The 20058-nt window shown below is 45.4% G+C and overlaps 1 pseudogene; it reads right to left on the bottom strand.

Annotated features, from left to right (window-relative positions):
* Window positions 1–953: 953 nt before the first annotated feature.
* LOC131901180 (fibroblast growth factor receptor 3-like) lies at window positions 954–17604 on the bottom strand (annotated as a pseudogene).
* Between the last annotated feature and the right edge of the window lie 2454 nt (window positions 17605–20058).

Raw genomic sequence — 20058 nt, forward strand, 5'->3', positions numbered from 1 at the left:
AACCTGATGAGCTCCCGTCACCAACCCAGGATGACAGCCAGCCACAGGCCAGTGTTAGTAAGCAGGAGTGTCAGACTGGGAGCAAACCTATTTCTGATGCTATCAGAAGACACAAGGAAACCACCACCACCCGTATCCAAAAGTCAATGCAGTTGGGTAAAGAGACTCCTCTGGATCAGAGACTAGACACAGCAGAAGGAACCTAACTTCAATAGGACATGGGAGATCTGAGTGGGAGGCTCAGGCCCTCTAGCTACCTCCTCCTGCCTGGTCACTGTCATCAGGTGTCTTCGTGTCTGTGAGTCCTTGGCATGAAGCTGTCTGGTGCCTCTTGTTAGGTTGCTGTAGGGGGTAAGAACAGACATCCAGACCTACAGCATCCTCTCTACATAGTCCTGGCTGTCCTAGAACTTGTTATGTAGACCAGGCTGGTCTCAAACTCCTAGACCATCTGGCTCTGCTTCCCAAGTGATGGGATTAAAGGCATTCACTATCAGTGGACACTGTTTAGACCAGGGATTTTGCCTTCCTTCCCACAGAGGTTACCACATATAATTGAGCATCCTGTGTCCTCATAGGATCTCTACTCTGGCAAGGCAGCTTGGGAGCTTAACAGTCCCAGAGTGCTTTCTCCACACACCCCTGGTTCCCTCCTATAGGCTCTCTTGAATTCTCTCCTTGACACCTCTAAACTGGTCACCTTGAGGTTGTGCCAGGCACTATGGATCACAGGCAGGCATGCCCAAGCCCAGCTGCCCTCACCCTGGGAATGAAGAGCTAACACAGTTAGTCTCCATGGGGCCAGCACTTTGCTCTAGGGACCAGCCAGCAGCTAAGAATTCCTCATCAGCTATTATCCCCAAGCCCCGACAGGGACAAACCTCAGAACCAGTCCTCACAAGTAGTGAGAATATAGTTGCACAGGATGGCCCTATAGTCCCCAATGCCCTGTATTACTTCTCTCCCTTCTTACTTTTCAGCGTTTTCACGACCACGGTGACAGGCTTGGCAGTGCTGTCCATGGTAAGGCCAATAGCCTCTGCCATAAAATCCTGGCCAAAGCAGCCTTCTCCCAGAGGATTGCCGATTGTCAGCCTGGCCAAAGAAGCAGAGGCAGTGAGTATGTGCCCAGTACCCCCAGCTCTCATGGCCCTGTGCCACTGCATCCATAGACAGAGTAACCCCTGAGATCTCACCCTGGACCCTACCTCAGGAGTATTTCATCCCACCTCCAACAGGCTTCTGCCTGGTAGCCATCTAGCCCCCAACCACAGAACCCCACCAAGTACATTGTGTCCCTCACCAGCACTAACCGAGTTCTAGATATTTCCCACTTTGGGTCAGCAGGCAGCTCAAGCTTAGAACTATTAGCCATAACAGTATGTTCTCTTGAGAATGTGTGGACGATTTGGACCAGGGGTATGTCAGAGTTCACGGAGGAGTAGGACTCCATGGTCACCTGCTTGGATCATTGGGGATAGGTTGGTGCCACACAGTGGGTGCTGAGCACTGGAAAAGAGTTGATATGGTATAAATCCTAGGAGAGGCAAGGTCAAGTCTATGTGAGGCAGAATGTAGGGCCAAGAAGAGGGATGCTCATACAGTGGTTACTGAAGACTCAAAATTGTTTTGCATTTCAGAGTAACTTGGGATCCATGTGGAGAAGAGGAACAGGGAATGATCAGCCCATCTGACTGCAGAGAAATGTCTCCTGTCAGGCCCTGGACACTGCTGGGACTCTAGGAGGGTCAAGGCAAAACAGGGAGATCAAAATCTGGTATCTATTTTCAGCTACCTGTCGCTCAGGTGTGAATTGAGAACTCCTGTGAACAGCAGGAGGGCCCAGGCCCTTTCTTGTGGCTCTATGCAGGTAGCAGAGTGTCACAGTTGCTGCCATCAAAATTGAGAGGGAGAAGCCCACCCAGAAGATGATGGTGCCCGCAGATAAGCTGCCAGCCTGGTTACCCTCTGCCACCTCTCTCTCAGCTGCAAAGACATGAATGTTGGGGCTTCATGAGGCCTTATGGGATTTCTTATCAGCCTGAACCCCAGGCATCTGTGGGGAAGGGACCCTGGATACTCAGAGCTGGGTGACCTACGTCTCCCCACTCACCTTGGTAGTCAAAACATCTGTGAGTCAGTAGGGGCCAGACTCAGGAGAGAAGCCTGGCAGAGCCAGAAGCACCCACAACACCCACAAGACTCCCAGGAGATCCCAGAGCCTCAAGGCAGGACTGTGGAAACCCACCTGGAGGATTGAGGGGGAGGCCTTTGCAAGACCAAGGTGGGGCGGGTTGATGTTCCCATACCAAGCACAAGACCAGGGTGCTTACCACAGGATGGACTGCAGTAAGTTGTAAGGGATCCCCTGCTGTCCCTGGCAGCAGCTTTGTTATGTTCTGAGCCAGCACAAGAGGACAGACACAGAAGCAGCAGAAGCCAGTACCTGGCAGTACCTCCAGCCATGCAGAGGGATGGGAAAACCCGAAATAATTGCCTGCCAGGCAAGTGTACTCCCCTGAGTCCTCAAAGGTGACATTGCACAAGGACAGAACTTCTAGCTCCTTGTCGGCAGTGTTAGTGCCTGATGTCTACAAAGAGAGAACAGAGAGCAATAGGCAAGCACCAGCACCTCCCTTTGGGTACCACAGCACAGTCCACAAGGAGATGATGCAGTCAGGCTTCAAGGGAAATGTTCCCTTTGCCACCACCACAGCCCTGCCACAGCCATGGAGGCTCAGGGCCCTCTGCATCCTGTACCAAGCCACTGAACCTAAAGTCAGTCTTTCACTTGGTGGGCAATTCCCTGTCCAAGGTGAGCAACAGGCAGGTGGGGAGAGCATGGTGTCACAAAGAGACAACATGCAGAATTAGAGCAGAAATAGGAGATGTGCAGAAGGAAAGATGAGCAGACAGATGTATGGACAGGAAGCCAGAGGCATCAGTGTCAGCCAGAGATGGGTAGAAAGTCGCTGTTCTCAAACAGCATGGGGCTCAAACCCTGGCAGGTTCTAAGGACCTTCGAAGCATGCAAGTGGAGTATGCAAGAGGACACACAGGCCTGAGGGGCTTTGAAGGAGGAAGTCAGTCAGTGCTGGTGGGAGCTACCACTATTACCAAGGCATCACAAGTAGAATGTGAGCCACAGGTGGGGTCAAGCAGGAAAGGGGTGGCGCAAGGCATTGGGAAGGTCGACAGCCGGGGCCCTGGAGCTGGAGCTTAGCGAGCCAGGCAGGCACAGAACAGTCACCACCTGCTTGAGGCCTGTGAACATGCAGCCAAGATGCCTTCTCAGCCATGCCTATGGAATTGATGGATTGGCAGAGGTACTTGTCCCTATCCCACTCCAACACATCGGCTCAATGGAGTTGTGCATCTGCCTCAGGAGTCTCACTGATCCAGGACAGTGGGGACATCCCAAGTCAGCTCCAGAAGAACATGAGGACAAGGCGGGGCAAGGGAGATTCCAAAGAATGGGCTGGGGACCGGGCAGCAACACCTGGAAGGCTGCCTGAAGGGAGGGACATAATGACAGTGGTAGCTGCGGTTTCACAGACTGGCCTCCTTCGTGTCCACCCTACACACACACACACACACACACACACACACACACACACACACACATAGATGTAACCAACCTTCTTATTAAATAAGAAACACAGAACCAATGCCAAGAGGTCAGAGATAAGATCTAAAACCTTACCCTTCCTCCTACAGTGGTCCTACGTCTCCGAACCAGAACTACTCCTGTGTTAATGTCTTTATATAGAGTTCCTGTTCTGCCTTCTCATTGGTTGTAAACACAACCAAATGTCTGCCTCATCACAGCCTGTCTGTATAGGCTTCCAGGTTTTCCATGCTTGGTATTGAGATTAAAGGCATGTGTATCCAATAATGGCTGTATCCCTGAACACACAGAGACTTACCCAGCTCTGCCTACCAAGTGCTGGGATTACAAGCTTACGCCACCACTGCCCTGCTTTCCTATGGCTTGCTAATAGCTCTGACCCCTGGGCAACATTATTTATCAATATACAAATAACATTTTAATACAAATAAAATATCACCATATTTCCCCTTTTCTATTTTAATAAAAAAGAAGAAAAAGAAAAAGCTTATAACTAGAATAAGAAAAACTATATACAAAAGTACAATAACTATATACAATATATACAAGTAATAAATACCTAAACAATGTCTAGTTCATTTGTATTTGACAAATTCAGAGAAAATAATTCCATTATCTATTCTATTGTATCTAATTCACTTTCTATCCTAATTAATCTTCAACTATAACTAACTAATCTTCAACTCCCTCAGAGACCCAAGAAGGAAATAATATTAGCTAACAAAAAAATAAAAACAGGAAGTATATGCAAGCAACTTCCAAAAAATTGTGAGTTGACAGAAACAGCCAGCTGCCTGGACAATCATCTGAGGCTTCTCCGCAGTGTTGGGGCATCATCTTCAGCCTATAGGCTTAGTGTATCTGACAGACTCATTTGTGAAGTAGGATGTACTCAAGGTCAACAGTTCAACTTCACATTGGGTGAGAGCAGTCTATATACCAGAAACACCTGAATTCCACTAGTGTCATGTCATGATTCAGGATTTTAAATTTTGGAAATTGTTGATGTTTTTTTAATTCAGCTGTCCATTCTTCTTGGCTATGTGTGTATGTGGCTTCATTTCAGCATCCCATTCTTCTCCACATCCCTCTATTAAGTGCCATTCTACTGTTGAGAGGGGTGAGCTTAATTACTCTTCAAGAATAACTGTTTCAACTACCTTCCCATTGCACATCAGAAGCCATCGGCCCACTGCCTGTTCAGCTGCCTTCAAAGAAAAGGGCACTGTACCTTTCCCGAATTGCAAAGGCCACTTCAGGGATGGTGCCATATTGTCCTGGCCTCAGAAGATGCCTTTTGATAAAGCCATAACCACACTTGTTTTGACAAGAATCAGTAGTCCTTTGTTTTGTGTCCTGTCTGTCCTGTTTGTCAGCAGTTGATTTGAGGATACTTTGTTGTACAGTGGCTAACTTTTGCCACAATGAAAGTTAACTCCATATGCAGTTTCTTCAATGACATATTTTCTCTGAAGTAGATTGGTAGTGTCAGGAGCCAACATGTCTCATAGTCATAACAAAAAAGAAAAATTTTCTAAGTTATTAAAACATTTTAAATGCCATACTCTATAGATCTCTGAAGGGTTTGAAGATAACTTGTCTATCTAAAATATATCTACTCAATCTTGAAAACATACCTAATATAACTACAAGTTCTATTATAATGTCTAACTACTAACTTTCATTTCTTTATATCCTAATAGTTGGTAATAACAACATTCAAGAATCAGAAAATTGCATTACATTGTTAAATGAATGGTACAATTAGAAATATACATATAGCATTTTCTAACAATATCAATTTCAATATGTATAATTTGTATACAATATAAAACAATCCAATCCAATGTAAAGTATTTAAAACTAGTAATTGTCATTTTCCAACTCCAAAGTCACCTTTAAATTTTAATTGAACTGGGACTATTAGAAGACCAATAGTGTTAAATCTTTAAAGAAAAACAGAAACAAACATTTAGGAAGACATAAAATTTTTTAGATAACATACCCATATGCCATTTCACTCTGTTTCTTAGGATAAACGATTTGTCCCTATTCTTCAGTTGTCTCATTTGTCCAGTGTTCTTCAAATTCCTTAACCTTCATTCTCCTAAAAGACAAAAACAAAAACCTTTCCCCAAGGTTTTTTGGGGATGTTCCTTTTTGGCAAGTTATCATCTGATTAAATGAAAAGGCATGTGTTACTGGTATAAGTTAGTTTAAATTGGATGTTCATGCTGGTTGATGAACTATCACCTCCTCTAATTAAAAGGTCTCTCTTGTTCTAATCGAACCTTTATCGATTTTGATGGTACCCTCAGCTTATCTTCTCCTGTAGAAACAAAAGAAAAATCTCATCCCCAATGTAACACATACCCTGGTTTCCATTCTGAGGTCAGCACATCCTTAAAGTATATAGGCTAATTTAATTCTGTAGTTTTTTCTATCATCCAATGTCTCTCTGCAGCTGTTGTTCCTTTCTCATTGGCACTGAGAAAATTCAAAGTTAATAGAGCATTATGTAGTCTATCTCTGGGGGGTTTTGTTACTCCTTTTTGTTTATTTAGCATATCCTTTAGAGTTCTGTTTGATCTTTCTATAACTGCTTGACCTGTAGGATTATGTGGTATACCTGTAATATGGTTTATATTATAATAAGCAAAAAACTGTTTCATTTTAACAGAGACATATGATGGAGCATTATCAGTTTTGATTTGTGCAGATATACCCATAATGGCCATAACTTCTAGCAAATGAGTGACTACAGAATCAGCTTTTTCAGAACTCAAAGCAGTTGCCCATTGAAATCCTGAATAAGTATCCAGAGTGTGGTGTACGTATTTCAATTTTCCAAATTATGCAAAGTGAAACACATCCATCTGCCAGATTTCATTCCTCTGAGTACCCTTTGGGTTACATCCTGTTGGTAATGGCGTTTGATTGTAGAAGGAACAAGTAGGACATTTCTTTCCTATTTCTTTGGCTTGTTGCCAGGTTATGGAAAAATCCTTTTTTAAACCTTTACTATTTACATGATGGTTTTTATGAAATTCTGAGGCCTCCAGCACATTTCCTATCAATAATTTATTAATCTCATCATTGCTTTGTGCTAGAGGGCCTGGCAGACCAGTATGGGATCAGATGTGAGTTATATATAAAGGATGACTCCTTTTTCTGATTGTATCTTGTAATTGAATAAATAGTGAAGTTAATTCTGAAGCATCGTGGATAAATTTTGCAGTCTCAATATGTAATACTACTCTTTCAGCATACTGAGAGTCAGTTACTACATTGAGAGGTTCTGAAAAATCTATTAATACCAACAGAATAGCATACAATTCTGATTTTTGAACTGAATTATAAGGACTTTGAACCACTTTACTTAAGTTTTCTGATTTGTAACCTGCCTTTCCTTGTTTGTTGGCATCTGTATAAAATGTACAAACTCCAGATATGAGTTTTTTCCTCACAATTCGAGGCAAGATCCAATCAGCTCTCTCTCTCTCTTTTTTTTTTTTTTTTTTGGTTTTTCGAGACAGGGTTTCTCTGTGTAGCTTTGTGCCTTTCCTGGAACTCGCTTTGGAGACCAGGCTGGCCTCGAACTCACAGAGATCCTCCTGGCTCTGCCTGAGTGCTGGGATTAAAGGCGTGCGCCACCACTGCCTGGCCCAATCAGCTCTCTTTATAAGATCAATTCTATTGCTTTTGGGATATTTGCTGTTAATTTCTCCCAAAAAATTACTATAAGCTTTTTGCCAAGCTTCATTTTCTATCCATAATTTTTCAATGTCCTCCTTAGTTAAAGGTATGACAATTTCTGCTGGGTCTATTCCTGCTAATTGACAAAGTCTCAATTTTCCTTTCCAAATCAAGTCAGAGATTTTTTTCCACATAAGTTTTTAATTTTTTATTTGGTTTATTTGGTAAAAATATCCATTCCAATATAATATCTTCCCTTTGCATTAATATTCCTGTAGGAGAATGCCTAGAAGGTAAAATAACCAAAATGCAATCCAACTTTGGGTCAATATGATCTACGTGCACTTCATGTACTTTCTTTTCTACCAAGGCCAATACTTTCTCAGCTTCAGGTGATAATTCTCTTGGACTATTCAAGGCCTTGTCACCTTCTAAGGTTTTAAACAAATTATTCAGTTCATCATTTTTTACCCCAACATTAGTTCTTAGATGAGAAATGTCTCCAAATAATCTTTGAAAGTCATTAAGAGTATGTAGTCGATCTCTCCTAATTTGCATCTTTTGAGGTCTAATTTTTTGAAGTTCTATTTTATATCCTAAATAATTAATAGAATCTCCTCTTTGTATCTTTTCAGGAGCAATTTGTAATCCCCAGCAAGGCAAAATTTTCTTTACTTCTTCTAACATTCTTTCTAAAGTATCTGCATTTGAGTCAGCTAATAAAATATCATCCATATAATGATAAATTATAGATTTGGGAAATTTTTTACGTACTACTTCTAATGGCTGTTGTATAAAATATTGGCACAAAGTTGGGCTATTCAACATTCCCTGTGGGAGGACCCTCCATTGAAATCTTTTAACCAGTTGAGAATTATTATAAGTAGGCACTGTGAAAGCAAATCTTTCTCTATCTTTTTCTTGTAAGGGTATTGAAAAGAAACAGTCTTTTAAATCAATAACTATGAGAGGCCATTCTTTTGGTAACAGAGTAGGCAAAGGAATTCCAGATTGTAGAGAGCCCATTGGCTGAATTACTTTGTTAATTGCTCTAAGGTCTGTTACCATTCTCCATTTACCAGATTTCTTTTTAATAACAAATACAGGAGAATTCCAAGGGCTGGTTGATTCTTCAATATGATGAGCATTTAACTGTTCTTCTACCAGCTCTTCTAAAGCCTGGAGTTTCTCTGTTGTTAAAGGCCATTGCTGAACCCATACAGGCTTGTCTGCTGACCATTTTAAAGGTAGAGCTGTTGGTGTTTTTGGAAGATTATCAGTTGTTGTGCCCTGTTCTTGTATGACATGGATGGGTGGTGAGCATTTATTATAATAATATCTTTTAATATTTCTCTCAGACACATGTACTAGTTTATGATTTGTTTCTGAGATTGGAGGGATATTAATCTGAGTATTCCATTGTTGTAACAAGTCTCAACCCCACAGGTTCATAGCTATGTTAGCCATATATGGTTTTAATTTTCCTTTCTGTCCTTCTGGACCTATACATTCAAGCCATCTCGCACTTTGTTTCACTCGAGGTAATGTCCCAATTCCTAACAGTTGTACGTTTACCTCTTGAAGAGGCAAAGTTGGATGCCAAAATTCTGGTGCAATTATGGTAAAGTCTGCACCTGTGTCTACCAGACCAGACAACAAAACACCATTTATCTTTATTGTTAGTTTTGGTCTTTGTTCATTAATACAAGTTTGCCAAAAATTTTCTTTATGTTTTTTTCTGAATTTCCTATTTTCTCTGTTTCATCATCTCGACCAACATGATTTATTCCAATAGACATTTGGTTATTTAGTTGCTTTGAGTAGGGGTTTCCTCTCCAACTGCAGGAAAGGTTTGAACTGGATGTACTGTGGGGGCCTGCCTGAGGCCCCTCTGGGAGTTTCCCGAAGCTCAAGGCAGAGGATTACCCTGTCTTTCCCTTGTTGATCTACATTCGTTGGTCCAGTGTTTTCCCTTACCACACCTTCTGCATACTCCAGAAGGAAGGGGCATTTTGTTGCCAGTGTTCCTTGAAAAAACATTATTTCTAGGAATGATCTGTTTACAATCCCTTTTCAAATGTCCTTGCTTTCCACATCCAAAACATCTAACATTTCTCAAACCTTTTGAAATTGCTTTTCCTACCCACATATCATCATGATCATAAGCCTCAACATTAACTGTGTCTCTAATCCAATCTTCCAAAGGTGCAGATCTTGCCTTTAACGGCCTGATTATTCTTTTGCATGCTGCATTTGCATTCTCAAAGGCCAAAGATTCAATTATTATCTGACTAGCCTCTGAATTCGGGACCATTTTCTGTACTGCTGAAGTCAATCTTTGTAAGAAATCTGTGAAAGATTCTTTTGGGCCCTGTATAACCTTTGTAAATGACTCAGTTTTTTTTCCTGGTTCTTCAACTCTGTCCCATGCAGTCAAAGGTGTCATTCGACATAGAACTAGGGTTTGGACATCATATGAACATTATGTTTGTACTGAAGCATATTGACCTTCTCCAATAAGCTGATCCTGGCAGACTTGTATTCCTTTATCCCTCCATTGTTTTTCTATATTTTTAGCCTCATTATTGAACCACATTTTCCACTGGAGATTTTGTCCAGGTTCAAGAACAGCCTGTGCCAATTCCCGCCAGTCCTTTGGTAGAATCCTGTTACAAGTTGACCAGGTGTTATTTGCTTTACATATGGGGAGTGCATGCCATCAGATGCTATTGCCTCCTTAAATCTTCGTAAGTCTAACATTTTAACTGGAACCCAAGTATTTTGTTCATTCTCTTCATCAGGTAGCTGCTGTATGGCTACCAGATAAATTAAGGGTGATTGTGTGAAAACTGGCTTTCTTTCTGTAACCTTATGATCCAATTTTGAAACAACTTCACTATTTATTTCTTCTGTCTGAATTTGAATTTCTCTAGAATTCATTTTTACTGGTTTAACAAGTTTTTCTAAGACTGTTGTCCTGGCACTTAAATTGACTATCTTTTTAAATAGTAAAATGAGGATAAGAAAAGTAATAAACTCAATAATTCGATCAATATTAATCTTCTCATATAGTTGTTCCATTGTCAGAGTGCCTAATTTTCTTCCAATGTACACATAAAGTCCATTTTCTTTTAATGTAGAAAAAAATTCTCTTTTAAATAGATATGTTAATTGACTTACCAAGTCTGGGTAGAACAGTAGAATCCCAGGGAATTTCAAAACAGCCACCTGGTGTTTGAGATGTGAATCCAGAGAGAGAGAGAGAGAAAGCCTAGCCTCTTGAGCCCAGTCAAGCCTTGGCTTTACAGGCAGGGGCCCTGTTAGTCAGGGCAGGCCTGAGTTGTTTGTAGCAGTTCCAAGTAGCTCCAGCTGCAGGTCAGTCAGGCCTGGGCGGCCCAGCTACGCAGCCAGGCCGCCCACGCCGGAAACCGGACCTGCCACCAAGCCAAGCCAAGCGGTTTTTAATGGATTCTTGTCACGTTGGGTGCCAAATGTAGATGTAACCAACCTTCTTATTAAATAAGAAACACAGAACCAATGCAAAAAAGAAAGCCAAGAGGTCAGAGCTAAGAGCTAAAACTTTACCTTCCTCCTGCAGTGGTCCTACCTCTCCGAACCAGAACTGTCCCTGTGTTAAAGTCTTTATATAGAGTTCCTGTTCTGCCTTCTCATTGGTTGTAAACCCCACCACATGACCGCCTCGTCACAGCCTGTCTGTATAGGCCTCCAGGTTTTCCATGATTGGTATTGAGTTTAAAGGCATGTGTATGTAATAATGGATGTATCCCTGAACACACAGAGACTTACCTAGCTCTGCCTACCAAGTGCTGGGATTACAAGTGTATGCCACCACTGCCCTGCTTTCCTATGGCTTGCTAATAGCTCTGACTCCCGGGCAACTTTAATTATTAACATACAAATAACATTTTAATACAAATGAAATATCACCATACACACACACACACACACACACACACACACACACACAGAGAGAGAGAGAGAGAGAGAGAGAGAGAGAGAGAGAGAGAGGGAGGAGATCACACTGGACATGGCTCTAGTGGCCTCTCTCAATATCCAGGATTCCAGCTCCTGCCAACACCTGTTCCTCTCCCCAACTAGATTTCCTTGTCTTTCAACAGATGTTTTTCTTTGGGCTTCCAGTGTTGCAAAGTCTGAAATCTCAAGTGGCCCCGACCTGCAGCCATGGAACAAATCTACAGGCAGAGGGAGGCAGGAAAGAGCCAGCGAAGGCAGAATATAGCCAGTGCTACAGTGCAGCTGGGGCGTGGGTAGCCTGTCCTCTAGGGTCCACAGGGTTCAGCAGACATCCTCCTGCCCTGAGCCACCACAACTGTTACTCAAGAGAAGCCTTCTGCATGCCCAGTCCTCGGCGCAGATGGGGAAACAAGTATCATGGCAGGCCACAAGTAACACAGAGCCTGCCTGGAGCTCAGAGTAGGTGATAAGCCCTGGGACCCATCTGTACCTTCTCAGAAGCTCCAACACCTGGACCTAAGTGCTGTGGGATGTTCTGTATGGCAAATGTGTTGCTAATTAGTCAATAAATAAAACACTGATTGGCCATTGGCTATGCAGGAAGTGTAGGCGGGACAAGGAGGAGAGTAAAGCTGGGAAGTGGAAGGCTGAGTCAGAGAGACACTGCCAGCCGCCACTATGACAAACAGCATGTGAATATGCCGGTAAGCCACGAGCCACGTGGCAATGTATAGATTTATGGAAATGGATTAATTTAAGCTGTAAGAACAGTTAGCAAGAAGCCTGCCATGGCCATACAGTTTGTAACCAATATAAGTCTCTGTGTTTACTTGGTTGGGTCTGAGGCTGTGGGACTGGCAGGTGAGAGAGATTTGTCCTGACTGTGGGCCAGGCAGGAAAACTTAAGCTACACCTAAGTCCCAAGGTATCCCTCAGCCAAAGAGGGACTTATGGACCAGGGCCAAGGCACTCCCAGACAACCCATCCACCCAACCACCTGTCAACAGCAGAGCCCACCTTGAGTACAGTGACATGAGGCTTGCCATCAGGGCCCATCTTGCTGCCATTCACCTCAACGTGCTTCAGCCACTGGATATGTGGTTGGGCATCACTATACACCTTGCACTGGAACTCTACATCACTGCCTACAGTGGCTGTCTGGTTCGCTGGCAGCCCAGCATGCAGGATGGGCCGATGTGGGAAGCACTCTATAAGACACAGCTAGGTCAGGTGCGGTGGGTCAAAGGGCCCAAGGCTGACATGCCTTAATCACCCAGCCTGGCCCTCACCCAGCACGTCCAGTGTGTAAGTCTGCTGAATGCTGCCAAACTCGTTCTGTAGCACGCAGGTGTAGTTGCCACCATCAGAAGGCACCGCACTCTCCATGACCAGGCTCCAGTGCTGGTGCCTAAGCTGCAGGTAAAGATAGTAGGTGAGTGGACACAGGCTACACCCTCTGTATCCAGACCCTACCCATCTGTGCCTGTTTCCCAGACCCACCCTGATGCCCCCTATGTGATGCTCCCCTCGGAATTCCTTGCCATTCTTCAACCAGGAGATGGAGGGGGTGGGGTTGCTGGCGGCTGCCCAGTGGAAGCATACAGTGCTGGTGGCTGGCACAGCCAACAGTTTCATGTCCATATGGTTCGGTCAAGTCCAGTAAGGGGCCCCTGATGATGAAGTGCTCATAATAGTATAATTGTGCACCCTTGCAAAGCTGTCCTACCTACCCACCCTCTAGCCTTATCCTCATCTGTACTGAGACTCTTTTGCTTCACCTGAACACTTTATCCATGGCCGCCCTACTCTCAGACTTGGGCATATCCTCTTCTCTCCCGCTGAAGCAGGTCCACAGGTGCAGGTACCTACGAGGTAGAACCCAGTTGGATGTAGATCCTGGGAGGTATCCAAGTCAGGTCATTCCACCAGTGTGGCCAACCTGAGCTAGCCTCTGCAGTGCCCAGGGCCTGGTAGGGACCTTCAGTTCATGCTTCTCCCACACTGAGTTCCCTCCTTCCTCTTTGCTGGGTGGAAGATGCTGTTGTGCAATATTAGTTGAAGATGTGATACATTTGTTTATACTGTGAAATATTTGTTTAATGATGCAGAGATGTGTTGCATTCTTTTATGTTGCATTTAGCTCTGTGAAGTTGTGTTACTTTGCCTAAAACACCCGACTGGTCTACTAAAGAGCTGAATGGCCAATAGCTGGGCAGGAGAGAGAAAGACATGGGGCTGGCAGGCAGAGAGAATAAATAGAAGGAGAAAGATCGAGAAGGAACAAGAAAGGGAGGAGAGGAGGATGCAAGGGGTCAGCCACCCAGCTACACAGCCAGCCACGGAGTAAGAAGTAAAGAAAGGTATACAGAATAGAGAAAGAGAAAAGCCCAGAGGCAGCAGGTAAATGGGATAATTTAAGAAAAGCTGGATAGAAATAAGCCAAGCTAAAGCCAGGTAATCATAAGTAAGAGGAAGTTTCTGTGTTTATTTAGGAGCTGGATGGCAAGACCCCAAAGAGTAGAGTAAAAACAACCAACAAGAGGATGCCATATTGTGGGACTCATGAGGAAGCTGAGGGAAGCAGCAGATTTCCGGAACAGAGAAGGGAAGCTGGGGCAGGGCCTTCCACGGCAACTCAACAGCAGGGCCCTACGAATCTCTAGGAGGAGGAACTGCCCTACAAAGTAGGAATAAAGTGTGCAGACACTGGTGAGGGGCCTCTCCTAGCTCTGAGCTGCCCTCCCAGGCTCCAAGTGTGGCCAATGGGCTTGACAGAAGACAGCCACACTGGGAGACTTCAGTGACTTAATGCTACCCACTGCCAGGCAAGGTCAAGAAGGAGACCCACCTGGCACCTTACCTAAGCCTATGTGGGGCATAAATACTAAACACAACCAACAGAAACTTAGGGCAAAGGCACTGGTAATGTGGTTGGGGCAGGAGCTATAGAGCAACTGGGTTAGAAATTTTGCTCTGAACAACCCGGTAGCCAAAGGGAAAGGGGAAACGAGAAGCCAACCCACTTCTCAGGACTATTACCCTTTGTTGGCTTCAGTCCTAGAATCCAAGTCCATTTCCATGAGGGTTCCACTCTGAAATCTCATACAAGCCTTTATACCTGCTTTCCTCACCCACACACACTCATAAATTCATTACCCTCTTTTCCCAATAATTTTGTCTCTCTGATTCTCAACACCTTTCTACTCTACCCCAGAAGGCCACAGATGGTTGTGTACTCAGTCAACACCAGCCTAGTCTCAGAGTCATAGCCACCTCCACATACAATGTCTGGACCCAGGATGGCCTTCATGTACACACATACTTTCTCTCTCTCCTGCCATAGTTCTAGGCCATAATATGGGCACTGCCATCCATGTGCCCTCATTACTCACACCCAATCTGTGATGCCCCCTTTACAACATAAGCCTCAGCATGGTACTCCTCCCCTCCTGCTGGCCTAAAGTAGACACTGGTCCCCTTAATCCTTGCATCTACTTACTCATCAGTGGCAACCTCAGCTCCCTGCCTGGCTTGCTGGCACTTGTGATGCTCCTTCCCACCAGAGTCCACACCAAAATTCCTACAGGGCTGCCCTGCCCTCTCACTGCTCCTGGAGCACTGTCCACCTTCCCAGTGTCCTCTAACAACCAGCCTACAGGAAGGAAGCAGCCTGACCCTGACTAGCTCAGTGTGCCTAGACTCTGATCTCACCTGTGTCATCAGCCACATCCTCCCCATCTTCATCGTCTCCTAAGGCTGGAGCATCTGCAACAGTTATAAGCAAGCAGTGGTCCTGTGACACTGCCACATGCAGAGATCTGCTGCTCCCTGTTTTTGGAGCTCACTGCTCTCCACCTTCAGGGCCCACTGCTCCCTGCCTTCAGGATCCTTCCTTTGCAACACCACTCCTTCAGACAGCACATCCTTGGGGGTATCCCCTACTCTCTGTCTACAGCCAACAACACTCTTGAGCCAGAGATACTCCATCCACCCTGCCTAGGACTGCCCTGACCTCCCTGGCCATGCAGCTGCTCAACACATTTGGCAGCCTCAGCCACCAAGCACTTACCTGTCACACGCACAGTGAAACGTTACCTCATACCCCGAGGGAGCTGCTGATGACAGATGTAGACCCCTGCATCCTCATGGGAGGCATTCAGCACTCGTAGCCTCTGGGGCCCCACCAGGATGCGGTGGGAGGCTGCCAGCCTTGTGCCATCCTTAGACCAAACAGTTCAGCCTGTGGAGGCTCCTCCAGGCCGAGAGCAGATCAGCTCCACGGTGTCCCCACTGCCAAAGGCCACCTGCTCCTGCTGGAGAAGCTCAGGCCCTGGGACCTCTGTGGATGAATTGGAAAGCTGTGAAAGAGTCTCCCAAGTAGCATGTGAAAGCCAACACTTTACTTTGCAAACACACAAGCAAAGGCTGTGGCAGGCAAGTGAGGGGCATGCTCCTGGGGCTTGGGGTCTGGCCGGACTACGTTCAAACCAGGAGTGGGCAAACTATTTCAGTAAGAGTCCAGTGACATCCGCATCTCAGCTCTGTCAATGGTCTGTGCTAAGCCTTCTGGCTCTGTCCTGCAGGAGGAAGCTGTCTTCTGCCTCGACCCACACAGCTGGAACAGGAAATCTGGCGAGGGATGCTGAGGTTAAACAGCATTCAGGACACCCTGTCTCCGTTCATCAGCAACGCTCTCTTTGTTCACACAAACATGGGCTTATACACCCCTCTAACAGCAGGGATCAAGGAATGGTTACTCTGTATCCAGAGGAAAGGCAGACACTGTATTCCAAACAGGAAAAAACACAGGGGAACTGATCCCCAGCACTTTCAAGAACCCAACTGCACATTTTCACACAAACAACTTAAGCAAACTCAGCATAACTGGGACAGGACAGAAAAGGGCATTTAAGATGAAGGCAGCAAACTTATCGCTGCCGACAGTCTTCCAAAGATGACACAGAAGAAGCACAGCAGCCCTCCCAGTGGCTGAAAGATCTCAAAGTGTCCTAAAGGGTGGGGGCAGTTCTAGGGTACATCACCTGCCTGGAATATCTGAAGCCTTAAGCTCATTCCCAGCACCAGCAAAAAAGTTCCACATTTTCCTTCCTCTGATCCTTCCACTATTTGGAAATGTACAACCAATCCTTAGCTCACAGGAAGGGAAAAAACAAGTGAGAGACAGGCCGTCGTTCTCTGGCCTCTGGATCAAAGCTCAGAGAAAGGATAGGGAGCCCTTTCACTGCATTCTTAGCACCCAACCCACATCTTATTCTAACACAGTTTGATGGAGAGGAAGCAGACATCTGGTGTGGTGACTCATACATTCAGAAGCCTGAGTCAGAAGGATTGACACAAGCTCATGGCTAGCCTGGGCTAGTGTGAGACTGTGTCATGAACAAAATAAAAATAAATGAAAAGAGGGAAGAATGCTGGGTGGTGTTGCACACCTTTAATCCAAGCACTAGGAGGCAGAGGCACGTGAATCTCTGGATCTGAGGCCAGCCTGATCTACAGAGTGAGTTTCAGAACAGCCAGAGGTACACAGAGAAACCCTGTCTTGAAAAACAAAAATAAAAACAAAGAAACAAACACACAAAAATAAAAAAAGAAAGAAAGAAAAGAGGGAAGACACAGGGTCATTCAAGAATGCAAGGCACTTGCTTGCATACACCACGAGAGTTCTATTCACACACTTCCACCACCAGCAGAAGTATACTAGTTGGGGGGGCCTTGGACCAAGGCAGTCTGTGACTTGCAGCTTATATGCCCACTAGATACAACAGCCAGTTAGGAAAATAGGACAGACAAACGTTAAGGACAGCAGTCTGGATATTACTCAGGTCGGCAGTCTAGGGTAGGTCCATATGAGCTCACGGGGTGTCTGAGGACCTGGGACCCCCATTTCACAAATGAGGACCATGCTTTACCAGGGGACATCAGAGTGGCCATGTGAGCCAATTGGAGCTAGAATCACAGCCAAGTGGAGATAGCCACCTCTCCTGAGGGTTAAGAAACTGGAGTAATGTAGCCCCTCGGGTGGTTAGACACAGGTGGCCATACACCTCTCCCCTACTCAGATGGTGTCCAGCTTATGAGGAGACCCAAAGGCCTCACACTTAGGGACACACCACCAGCTGGCAATCACACCCAGACCTCCCTGCTAGGACCCAACAATGCCCATCACAGGAGCAGCTTGGCTCAGGGCCCAGGACAGGGGCAGGTAGTGTTGGTTATGCCGGTGGCGCTGCCCCTCGTGACTGGTCACCGCCCGCGGCGGCCATGCCGGCGGAGGAGCGTGCTGATTAAAAGAATCATAGCCATGGTTACCTTTTTAGAGCTTTACTGGGGGGGAGACAGAAAGACAGAGAGAGAGAGAGCGAGAGAGAGAGAGAGAGAGAGAGAGAGAGAGAGAGAGAGAGAGAGACATTGGGGGAGAGGGAGAGAGGGGGACCGACGGGAGGAAGGAGCGGAAAGGAGAGGGAACAGAGAGAGAGAGAGAGCCCACAGAGGGCTCAACCGCTTTTTTAGGCTGGGAAGCCAGTGAAGGCTGATGACGTAATTAAAGGACATAAATAAGGACCAAATCCTAACATCCCAGACTTTCCCTTATTATAAAAAAAAGCAGGTAGATGGGACTAAGGGCGTTGTTCCTCTCAAAAACTGCTTCCAGCTGACTTTTGGACATTGGTTGGCTCTGGGGGGAATGGAGAAGGGGAGTCTTCCGAGGTCGACAGGCGTTGTGGGATACTGTCTGTCATCCGTTTGCTCTGGAGACATGTATCCCTCTTGGCTGTGGCTGGGAACTTTCTGTTTGACAAGATGCTGGTGACACAGAAAAAACTTAGTGAGATAAAAAGAATCATTATTATTTTATGTTGGCATTTATCTGAGGTAGATCTGGCCTGTCCCTATGGATTTTGAAACATGTTAAGCTTTATCAGAGACAGATTATTTTAAAGCACCTGTTTCCTTTACTGGTTCAGCATCTAGGAGACAGGTGATCAATTGTTAAAAGCATCTCATAGTAATAGATGTTTACATTAAAGTCTTTGTAGTACCCAGACGCTTTTGGGTCTGGGGGTGTAAATACCTTTTAGCTGTTACAATCTTATTTGATGATCTCTGGACTCTGGTTCTGTGGTGGTCCTGTACCATTAGCTGAACAGTGAGTTAGAACAGGGAACTGGGAAGAGAAAAACTTGTGGTACATGAGAAATTTTTTTTCCCCCTTTGGAATTAGGGACAAGGCAAAGATCAGGGCCCTGTCTGTGTGCACATGAGAAACACAGGCAGTGGATCTGGAGTGAAGCAATGAGCTCTTATTTTAGGTGGAAATCTTTTTTCATTAAGTAACTTTGAAAGTGTAATTAAATCTGGTGAGGTGGTAAAGGCTGTCTTCTGTACCCGACAATAAAGGAGAGGTGGCATCCCAAAACTCCCAGGACTGAGTCAGTGGCTCTGGTGTCCAGAAGGAAAGAATTGGATCGCTTCCCTGCCGCGTTCTGGGTTCCCTGCCATGTCTGTAGCCAAGCCTAGGTCTGCTGGAGGTCTTAGCTTGATGTACCCATGGATCTTGGTGCCTGGGGGCAGTCAGCTGACTCTTTGTCTTTCTAGGTGGCACTTTTAACAAGGCTGTCAATGGCCTGGCAGGGCATTCGCCAGCCCGTGGCCTTTTCCTCACTTAAAACAGGGACCCAACAGCTTTTGGGAGTCAGCAAGTGCCAGCACTTGGCAATTTTGTTTTCGGACTTTATTTTTTCCCTGGCACACCTTAAATGCCACAGATAACTCTTTTGCCTGTGGGGTCAGGGGCCTTGATCTCCAGATGTTTAAGTTTTAGTCGGGGAGGTCTGGGGAACAAGAGACGGATTTTACTCTATGTCCTGAATTTTTTTTTCTTGCTGATCGATGGCTTAAGGACAGCTTTTGGAAGATCTGCCAGTAGGCAGACTATAATCCGATACTTTCCGGAAGACTTGCCTGAGGCTATAAGCTGAATATTTTTGGCTGAGCCATCCTGACTACTGTAAACTTATTTGTATGGATCTTAGCCGCTTCCGGACTGGTCTGTGCTTCTCAAGGCAGTTTGAGAATGAGTGCGTGGAGTTAAGGTGAGTTAGGGCAAGTCGTAGAAGCTGCCTAAGCCCACCCACTTGAGCCCGCAGAAGTCAGACAGAAAAGGTTACACGTGGAGACGCAAAAGTGGGGAAGGAGAAGGGTATAAAACTTTAGCAGAAAGCTTGGAGATAAAGTAACTCTTATTTGCCCATTTTTGGCAGAAGTTCCCACGACTCTGTTATGTGGCCAGGTTTACGCTGTTATGAGGCCAGGTTTACCAGTGCCCGCCCCTATCCGCCAATGTATCCACTCTTTTGTCTCATGGCTGTAGCCGAGAGAAAAAATAAAAAATTGAAATAACAAACCAGGATCAGACTACAATCTTGGGCGTCCCCAAAGAGTGGAGAGAGATCCATGAATCAGCTCAAGTTCACCATCCTCTTCGTCAAGGGATGCGAAGGGCTGCCGCTGCACCAACTTGATCCACCCGGTAGACCAAGACACCATTTACTTTCTCGTCAGAAACGAAAATGTGCCATTGTTGGTGCAACTGAAGGACGACCCCCGGGGTGTCTGTCGCAAAGAATATAGCTCGGACTACTGTGGTGAAGAATCATGGTGGTAGCGGTGTGGGGGTCCAGTGGAGGTGGCAAGGGACCCGCGTGTGCTCGAGGTCT

The sequence above is a fragment of the Peromyscus eremicus genome, unplaced genomic scaffold (genome assembly GCF_949786415.1).
Source record: "Peromyscus eremicus unplaced genomic scaffold, PerEre_H2_v1 PerEre#2#unplaced_46, whole genome shotgun sequence".
NCBI classification, from domain to species: Eukaryota; Metazoa; Chordata; class Mammalia; order Rodentia; family Cricetidae; genus Peromyscus; species Peromyscus eremicus.